The 7,348-nt window shown below is 46.4% G+C and overlaps 1 pseudogene across 1 annotated transcript; it reads right to left on the reverse strand.

Annotated features, from left to right (window-relative positions):
- Positions 1–520: 520 nt before the first annotated feature.
- Positions 521–7,086, reverse strand: LOC308640768 (spermatogenesis-associated protein 31D1-like; annotated as a pseudogene). The gene is made up of 4 exons: positions 6,943–7,086; positions 6,168–6,207; positions 4,979–5,036; positions 521–4,710 (listed from the first exon to the last, which is right to left on the reverse strand). The product of its transcript is annotated as a spermatogenesis-associated protein 31D1-like (transcript).
- Between the last annotated feature and the right edge of the window lie 262 nt (positions 7,087–7,348).

Genomic DNA, 7,348 nt, shown 5'->3' on the forward strand with positions numbered 1-7,348 from the left:
CTATTAACCATTCTCAAAATGGTTCCTGTCCTTGACTCTCTCCCCCCGCCCCTCCCTCTCATTGTAATTGGACACAATACCTTTATTTTTATGTGGTGCTGAGGAGCAAACCCAGCGCCTAGAGGGGAGCGCTTTACCGCTGAGCCAAAACCTAGGCCCTTGACTCTCTTTAGGTATAGAAGACCTATCTTCCTCACTGCAGGGGGAAGGTGTGGGATGCCATATATAATGCCACTAAGGTTAAGCTAAGGGGTAGGAAGCAGTGCCACCTCCTCAGGTTTCAGCAGGAAGAGGAAAGGTGTTTTTTGAAAACATGATCTCTTTTCCTTAAGGGGAGGTCCAGGAGATTTGGTCACCTTTTTAGAAGTCCAGAGAGGCAATCAATAAAAGCTGAACTACTTTCTCCCCTTCCCTAAACACAAGGACAGGTTGCCCAAAACCCAAACCCGCAACACAAGAAAAGACACCATATTGTTAGAAAATGTATTGGGGAAAATCAGTATTCTCAAAAAGGGATAAATTATTTGGGGGGAAGAAAATTTTCTTTCTGAAAATCCTGGAGAAGCATTTTCTGTTTGGACAACAGGGACAACTCTCCCAACACAGTGCCTTTAACAAAAGGAGCAGCAGCTGGAGCCACCTGACCAACTCTATGTTTGCATGTAGTATTCAGATGGAGCAAGGGTTCCTTGTGCGGCATGGATGGGTGATGCTTCTGACATCTTTTCCTGTACTGTCACACTTTTCTGGGGCTGTCTGCCCCTGTCCATGACCCATCTATTATTCCCTGTAGGATACCTCTGACCAGCAAAGCCAACTTCTTGGCTGCAAGATTTGGCACTTGGCACCGTAGCACAGGGAGTCTTAACATTGAAGGCATGTTTCTGGACGGGTTCTGCCTGAACCGGCAGTCCAGTCTTGTGCTCAATTTTCCCAGGCCTCATGGGGGTGGAAAGAGGCTTTTGCGGGGCAGTGGCCTCTACTCCATGCCGACCTGCTAGTTTCTCCTCTAGGATCTTCCCAATGTCTGTCATGATTTTCTGAGCTTCAGTATTCCCAGTAAAGGCAGCTCTCTTAGCTGGGTTTCTGCCTTGCACAGATGATGAAGAGCTGCCCTTTTTCAGAGAACCTTCTTGCCCTTTGCTTTTTATATCAAAATAAAGCCTTTGAAAAAAGTGCTTGAACTGGCTTTTAAAATTGTTTTCAGGAGAAGGCTGTCCCTTCAGTGACGGGGCTGAGGAGGACTTGCTCCCAAGTGCCTCCTTTAATGTTCTGTCTTGAGGATGGGGGAGCTTCCCTCTAGGTTGGCGTGTCACCAACCCTGCATCCCCTCCACCAAACTCGCCTGTTTGGGGTACCAGAGGGCACACCCTTTTTGATGCTAATGGTACCTTCTTGTCCTGACACTTACATAAGACATGTGTCGGGATCCAGGGCTCTTGCCCCTGCTCTATGTTGATCCCTCTGTTGTCACAGTGGGCTTGTAGCACCTGAGGAGCTGCCATGTCCCCACTAGAAGCACTATGAAAATGAGTGAAAGTCTTAGAAGTCAAGGTCTTGCACGTCAAGGTCTGTGAAGCTAAGGTCTTAGATGCCAAGGTCTTGGAAGTCAACTTATCTAAGGCCAGTGTCAACAAAGTAGAAAAGGCTGGAACCAGGTCCTTCTCCCTGCTCTCCATTTTCATCTTCAACTCATTAAGCAACTGATTTTTAAGATCTAATGATTTGGAATCTTTGAGAACTGATATTCCTTCTGGGGGCCTTTCAACGGTCAGGGTTGATTCAACCTTACTCATATTCATATCTGTCCCGGAGGAGCTTTCTGACTCTGTGGTCGTCAGGCTGTTCGTAGACTGTGATCGAATAGCACAGAGCTCCTTTGCCTTGAATATCTCCCTTGATTTGTTAGACATGGGAAAATATTCTAAATTCTTAATCATTTTTCTCTGAATCTTTTCTATAAAATTGCTGGGACTCACTCCCTTATTCCATGATTTGGGTCTGGCCCCAGCCTGCTTTGTGGGCAACTTTGGGCTGCATTTATCGGCTATTACAGTCTGTTTCTGACTGTCTTTATCTTTGTCACTGCGTGGGAAGGGCAACGAAGCCCGTCTGTCACCCTCAATTGCCTTGACATTCTCTGTAAGCTCAGGGTTGGTGTGAGAGGGTGAATGTGTTAGGGCCCTCTTATTTTCCTTGCTCACAGGTGAAGGGGCAGAAAGAGGATGATCTAGAGTAGGGCCTGAAATTGTTGTTCCCACCTTGACTACATGAAAAGTACTAATGCTTTCTTTAAGGGGCTTGGAGACCCCAATTTTAGAATCCTTGCCAGAAGTCAGACTGGATGAGGAGGAAATGTTGGAGCGAACTGAGGGCCAGGATGGGGTTCCTTTCATTTTGAAGATGTCTATGGATTCCTGAACCTTTTGGAGAAGCCCACACATCATCCTCTTATGAAAGAGTTTAATATGGTCTTCCAACATCTTTTGTTTGTTGGAACCAAGGAAGGAAATATCCTGGGCGGTATTGAGGCCCTTCGTGTCCTCATACACCAGTGGTGCCAAATCACTGTGTTTTGTTTGGCTAGGGGATTTCTCAGGACTAGTCAATACCGGCTCCATAGAATGCAATGATCTATTCACAGTGCCAGGCGTCTGACACACATGGATTTCCTCAAATTTCTTGCTCAAGTGTGCTTCCAGGGCTTCTGTCAGTTGTTTCTGAACTGAGCTCTCCTCTGAGATCTTTGATTTTTTTCCAAAAAGACTATTCAATTTGTTTTTTAGGTTTGTCTTAAAGTCAGAGTCCAGATCATTATCTGGAGCCCCCCCTGAGTCACTCAATGGATCATCTTTTGTGCCAATCTCTGGACTATTTACTTTCTTCACTCTCTCCCCTAGTGGAAGTAATTCTGAGCTCTTCTCATGGAAACTTCTGGGATGGCTCAATTGTAAATCTTTGCTACTTTGACCCTTAAACAAAGAGATCCATGAAAGTCCATAAGTGGACTTTGACTCAGATATCTCGGAAATTTCTGTTTCAGGACTCATCCTTGACAGACACTCACGGACTCTGCGGGGCAGACCCCACCTGTGTTGAATAAGCCTTTTCCGAAGGTGGTGCTCTAGCTTCTTCCGAAGCTCTTTTTTGAGGGGAAAATCTCCCGGAATGATGGTTGTTGGAGCATAAGCCTTGGAGGATCGTCCATCAGATAAAACACTGGGAGCTGGAGGACAAAACTCTTCCTTGGATTTTTGAACCACAAAGGGTAAACCCCACAAACTTTCCTGTCCTTTCTGTAATACGTTATATTCCAAGTCATGAATTTGGGATGGCATGAGAGATTGTACCTCATCCTGGAATCTATGAATCCTCACTCCACCATCACTAACCTGAGATGAAATAGGTGGTGACAAGGTAGGGACCGAGAATTGAAGCTGGTCTTGGGGTGGAACAGGAGATTGGCACTGAAGCTGGTCCTGGGGTGGGACAGGAGATTGGCCCAGTGCTTGGGTCAAGGGTTGAGATTGGATCTCAGCCAAGGACAGAGTTGGGGGAGGGGTTAGAACTAGAGATTCAGGGGCTTCAATGGAAGTGGGCATTGAATTGAAGCAGACATAGGTTGAACAGTCACCTGAGACAGGTACTATAGATTTCAAGGACTCACTGTGCAAAGATGGGAGACCCCAGAAGAATTGGGTACATTTTTTAGGTAAGTTATCCTCAAAGGTCTTAGGGTCTGAGGACTGGTGGTCTACCTGCAATTCCTCTGATTTGCCTTTACTGCTCTGTGAAGGAAGGGAGACAGGTGAGTCCTGTTGCTCAGCAACTGACTCTAACCTTTTCCCTGAAGAATTCAATTGGCCGTCTGGCTTAAGTTCTTTTGGAAAGGATTTTGTTTCCTTTTCCTTTTTGTTCTGCATCAGGAAATCACCCTTCTTTTTTATATGTCTCTCCAGAAGGGCCAAGACATCAGGGCATAGAAATGAGAGGTTTCCGGGCTCTACAAGGATGGCTGCAGTATCCCTCTCAAAAGAGGCCTCAGGAGGATGGAGGTCGAGGAGGTTTTTGTCATCATCAGAGGGCTCCAATTGAGAGGGAGACAAGTGTTCAGCACGAGACTGGTTTCCAGAGAACTCTGCCACTGGAAGGCTTGCACTGTCAGTGCATGAGGTTGTTGGGACATTAGTAGACAACCCATCAGGGCTATCCACCAGAGACAAAGTAGCTTCAGGTTGGGCAACAGGTTTTGCTTCTTGACTGTCAGTTGGTGGGGGAAGGGTTGGAACAGGTGGGGAAGGGGTTGGAACAGATGGTTGAGGTGGGATATGATCCACTGGCAATTTTGAACTCAAGGGAGAAGACTCTGGTGGCAGAGAGTCACCCCGTAATGAGGGTCCAGGTAGGTCAATTAAAGGGTTAATTTGGTCAGGTGAACCAATAGAGGAAGGAAATAGAGTTGGCTCAGTTAAAGGAGTTGAAACTGAAGCTCCCGGAGGGATTGCAGAAACAACAGCGGACAGAAAAACTGATGACTCTCTCAAGGACGTCACGGAAGACACACGGGACACAGAATTAACAGCATCTTCCAAGGACGCCTTATAGATCAGTTGACTGACCTTAGCTGTTTTTCTATTACACACCCGACAGAGCGGGTCTGGACATAACAGTTGCCGAAAGTGGAGGGAATCATTATTCTGGCTCATGGAACTGCAAGAGACAGAAAGCCAAAGCTGTAACCAGAACCACTACAAGGGAAGCAAGATCTGCAGTTCTATGGGTGGTGGGGAGCCCGCTACCTGCTCTACATTCCACACATCTATGACCTCACAATCCCCTCCCCTCCCAAGTTCTTTATTCACGTACCCATGGCTATGGCTACCCCTCCTGTGATTAGGGCATATTGCAAAGAATTCCTGGGGGACTGAGTAAAACATGCCAGGAAAGGAATCAGTAAAGAAGGGAAATGACTAATCACCTTCTCAGAATAGAAAGCAGCTTCCTCCTCTCCTCTGCTCTCCGGCAAGTTCTCCAACCTGGAAAACCAGGACAGTTGGTTATATATAGTAAAGGTAAAAACACAGGTTATTGCTGAGGGCCATTACCAAGTAGGAATGACGCATCACAGTTTCCTTGCCAGCGTACCCCATGTTAAATGGACTTGCCTTGGAATTTCGCTGTTGACATTGCATGTGTGTTTGAGAAAGGTGACCCTGCCCAAGGAGGAGGGTGGATCCAGGATTAGGGTGTATCCTGCAGTTTGAGGAAGTATCCCGCTCCTTGGGTTTAGGGCGTTCCCGGTTTAAGACAAATTTAAGGCGTTCCCAGTTTAAGACTATATGGGTTTTAGGGGAGTTGGAGGTTGAAGATTATTGCTGCCGGGATTAGGGTGTTCCTGCTGCTTGTTCCCGTTGAGTGTTGAGTTCTCGTGAGATTCAAAGGAGATTGGAAAAAAGCCTCGTGGAGTAGGTGAATTGGGCGGCACGAGAACGGGGATTGCCCCAGAGCGTGTGTGGAGGCCGGTGTGAGTTCGGGAATAAAGAATTGCTGTTTGAATCTACAAAGCTGTGTGGTGGCTCGTGATCTTGTGCCCAGCCAAGACTGTGGCAGGTTATCATTCAGGAGTTTTTACAGGAAACAGGATATTAAAGTCAGAAAGCCCTAAAAACCTGCAGATAAGGTCATAAGTGTCAGGGATAATAGTAAGAAGGTTCACAGGTGTATGTGGTTCCATTTAGAAAGTACTTTCACCTGTACCATCCTACATGCTGCTCAAAACCACCACCTGAAGCACAAGAGTCAGTAGCTAACTCAGAGATGAATCTAATCAGCCAAGAATTAAAGTAGTTTACACCACGTCACCAGACAGAAATTCTGACTCCAAGGCAATCAGGGGTCTTTGGACCTCTCACAGGGCCACCTACTTGGCAGTAAATGTCCAAGGCCCAGGTCCATCACTACTTGATTCACACCCAAGGAAGGGTGGGCAGGGCAGGGACTCTGAGGAATCTCTCATGTCTCACTGCCTTCTCCTGAGCCTCTCCTCTGAGACCCTGTTTCCTGAGAGAGACTGCACCTAGAAACTGACATCCTCCAAGATCATGGAGCTGTAGAGAGATAGGAAAGTTCACCCTTATAGAGCTCAGGTTGAACAGGCAGAACCTTACCTTTAAATGCTCCATTTTTCCTTCTCTTTGTTCCCTGACGCTGAAAAAAAAAAAAAAAAAAAGAATGAGGGGCTGGGGCCCATTTCTTTTACTCCTTTCGTTAACAAGCTTAGACATTCATTAGGCAAGAATCGGACAACTCTTCATTTTTAATTAGTAGAAATTGTATTCATTCCTTTTATTAATCTTGAAGGGCAATGAAATATTTTCAATTTTTTACTTCTTTGATAATTTCAAAGGACATTTTTGTCTGTGAGATTCCACATTTGATGGTCTTAAACCCTCTGCTGAAGGAGGGCATAGAATCTGAGGCCAACAGTCTCATCTGTGCTCCCCCAGGGAACCCTGCGTCCTGGGGCAGAGCTCAGGCTCAGGCTACAGGCTCTACTCAGAGGTCAGCACTGCTGTCCTGACCAGCCCAATATGAAGGCTGGGTGAAGAGCATCTGACATGGGAATGAGACTCAGAATCTAGTCAGAAGAGACCCGTCTCCTTCACTCTCTATCCAGACCAATCTGGAACCCTCCACCACACCCCAAAAGATAGTCTGTGAGCTTCAGATGGAAACCTTAGTCCTTCCTGAACCTCTGACTTCTTTCCCTAAAGAGTGAAGTTCTATCTTGTCCTCAGACTTCCCAAGTCACATGTTTTTTGAGCCAACCAAACATTTAGTAACGTGAGCATGGAAATAACAAATCCCACCTGACATTTCCCAAACATTTCACATTTGACAAAAATCAAGAAACTCCCAAGGGAGTTCTCTCTGCGTCCTTACCTTCTGGGTGGCTTCATTTTTCTTGAGTGTTGGTGAAAATCGTTTCAATACCTGAAAGGACAGGTATAGAAAAAGCAATACCAACCCACTCAAAATGGTACTTTGGGGATCAATAGCCCAAAGAATTGAACCAAGATCAACCATGGTTCAGTGTGGCTATTCAGCAAAGAGAGAACATTCTTCATTGTCTGAATCGCTCGGTTGCCTAAGGCAAATGAGTTCTGAGGGTGCCCGGGCTTCTCTATATCTCTGGGCTTGCATCACACACCATTGAGGAGTCACAAAGGGAAAGGGTTCTGAGGGCGGGGAGAGAAGACTCGAGGAGGTTGTTCCTCTCCTCCACCTGCCCACCAGCCAGCAGATCCCTTTGCTCAGGTCTGTTGCTCCATTTCCCAGTCCATTCTTT

The sequence above is a fragment of the Spermophilus citellus genome (assembly GCF_964194105.1).
Source record: "Spermophilus citellus genome assembly, chromosome: 2".
Classification (NCBI taxonomy): Eukaryota; Metazoa; Chordata; class Mammalia; order Rodentia; family Sciuridae; genus Spermophilus; species Spermophilus citellus.